Raw genomic sequence first — 2946 nt, 5'->3', positions numbered from 1 at the left:
TCTCTGGGTAGGGTCCCGCTCTCTGCTCTTCTCCCTTGATGGTCCTAGGGACCTCCGCTCTTAGACTGAAAAGTTAGTCACTCCCCTCCTTGCTATAAAACGTCTACCTTTATATTTCCAATCCTCACAATCAGTCCTGATAACAATTATTCACTATTGTATCACAAGAGACCCATCTGCATTTCATTGTATCAGCCCCAGCTAGTCAGATTGAATACTACACACTGGAGATTCTACCTTCCTCCAGGCCCTCTGGATCTAGGTTCCCCCTAAAGTGTTCAAGAGCAAAGATGTCAGTTTGAGGGTTCAGGTATGCTGACCCAAGTCATGGTATTTTTGGCAGCATCATGTGCATGTGAAAGTTGAATGAAGAAGGTAGACCATAGAAGAATGGATGCATCTGAGTTTCAGTGTTAGAGAAAAACATTGAGAGTACCATGGACTGCCAGGAAAACAAACATCTATATTGGAAGAAGTACAGCCAGAGTGCTCCTTAGAAGCCAGTATAGTGAGACTTCATCTCTCCTATTTCAGACTTGTTATTAGGAGGGACCAGTCCTTGGAGAAGGACATCATGCTTGGTAAAGTGGAGGGTCAGTGGAAAAGAGCATGACCCCCAATGAGATTGATTGGGCAGTGGCAACATCAATGGGCTCAAGCATAACTATTGTAAGGATGGTGAAGGACTAGGAGTATTTACTTCTATTGTGCATAGGTTCACTATGAATCGAAGCTGCCAGTGGTTATAAACCCATTTGGGAATGGGTTGTCTTTGCTATGTTAAAGAGGTAGAATTAGTGTAGTTGTATCTTGAGTCAATCTCTTTTGAGACATAAAAGGGATTTCACAAGTGAACAGAGGAGAGATGGTGTAAGACAGATGTTAAGACACATGGAGCTCTCCAGGGAACTAGGAAACAGGGGTGAAGAGACAGGACCTTCCTCCAGAACTGGCATAGAGAGAAAACTTTTCCCTAGAGCCAGTGCTTTGGTAAGGTGGAGGGTCAGAGAAAAAGAGGAAGACCCCCATTGAGATGGGTTGGCCAAGTGGCAGCATCGATGGACTCAAGCGTGGCAACAGTAATGAAGTTGGCCCAGGATCGGGCATTGTTTCGTTCTGCTGAGCATAGGGTCGCTATGTGTTGGTATCAACTCGATGGCACCTAACAACAACAACAGTTAGTGTGACACTATAGGATAAGCACTGGACTATGGACCACAAGGTTGGCAGTTGAAATCTACCAGCTACTTCTCGGAAACCCTATATAGGGTCATTCTAAGTCAGTACTGACTCGATGGCACTTAACAGGAAGAAGTTATATTATGAACTCTGGTGTGGGATAAGCACTGGACTGTGAGTCACAAGGTCAGCGGTTCAAACCCACCAGCTGCTCCTTAGAAACCCTATACAGGGTCACTATGAGTCAGAATCAACTCAACAGCACTTAACAACTCAGGCTTGCTATGAGTTGGAACCTACTTGACTGCATTTAGCACAGCAACAGCATTCCTGGTGTGGCACTGCAGGATCAGCGCTGGACTAAAAACCTCATAGTCTGTGGTTCAAATCTACCAGCTGCTCCTCAGAAGCCCTATATAGGATCACTCTGAATCAGAACTGACTCAACAGCACTTAACAACAAGAAGTTACACGTTGGATTGTGGTGTGGCGCTGTAGAATAAGCACTGGACTGTGAGCCACAAGGTCAGCGGTTCAAGCTGCTCCTCAAAAACCCTATACAGAGTCACTATGAGTCAGCATCAGCTCAATGGCCCTTAACAACAACAGGCTGTACTATAATGAACTATGCAATGACCTGGTGTCAGAAAACCAAAAGGGAAGAACACACCCAGTATTTCTTAAACCAAAAAACCTAAAGAAAATACTCAAGCCTTGAGTTGCAACACTGAAGTCATATGGAAGGAACACACAGAGTCATGGCTGACCATTTCAGAAGGTAGCATACAATCAACAGTGAATAAATAGTATTGAAGGAAGAAGTCCAAGCTGCACTGAAGACATTGCAGAAAAACAAGGTTCTGGGACTTGATATAGTATCAGTTGAGGTGTTTCAGAAAAGTGATGCTCCCACTTGTCTACGTCAAAAAACTGGCCAACCAATAGGAAGAGATACATAGTTGTGCCCATTCCAAAGAAAAGTGATCCGACAGAATGAGGAAGTTATGAAACAATATCATCAATATGGGAGTCCTGGTGTGGTGCTGTAGAATAAGCAGTGGACCGCAAGGTCAGTTTGAACTGCAAGGTCAGTGGTTCAAACCCAACCAGCTGCTCCTTACAAACCCTATACAGGGTAGCTAGGAGTCAGAACCTGCTCAGTGGCACTTAACAACAATAACATTATCAATATCACATGCAAGTAAAATTCTGCTGGAGATCATTTAAAAACGATTGCAGCAGACATCTCCAGGAAACTGCCAGAAATTCAAGGTGGATTCAGAGAGGCCATGGAATAAGGGATACCATTTCTGATTTCAGATGGGTCTTGGCTGAAAGCTGAAAAGATAAAAAAAGATGTCAACTGTGTTTCATTAACTATATAAAGGCATTGTATTGTGTGGATCATAAATTTTGGATAGCATTATGAAGAATGGGAATTCTAGAATACATGTGAAACCTGTACACAGATCAAGAGGCAGTTGTCCTAACAGAACAAGGTGATAAGGCATGGCTTAAAATCAGGAGCAGTGTTTCACCATACTTATCCTGTCTGTATGCTGAACAAATAATCTGAGAAACTGGACTGTATGAAGAACATGGCATCAGGCTTGGAAGAAGACTCCTTAACAACCTGTGATACGAAGATGACACAGCCTTCCTTGCTAAAAGTGAAGAGGACTTGAAGTATTTACAGATGAAGTATGTATTACAACTCAATGGAAAGACAACAAAAATTCTTACAACTGGACTAACAAGCAGTATCAT

This window comes from Chrysochloris asiatica, unplaced genomic scaffold (genome assembly GCF_000296735.1).
Source record: "Chrysochloris asiatica unplaced genomic scaffold, ChrAsi1.0 scaffold00142, whole genome shotgun sequence".
Taxonomy (NCBI): domain Eukaryota; kingdom Metazoa; phylum Chordata; class Mammalia; order Afrosoricida; family Chrysochloridae; genus Chrysochloris; species Chrysochloris asiatica.
The sequence above is the reverse complement of the archived record's forward strand: the minus strand, read 5'-3'. Positions refer to the sequence as shown.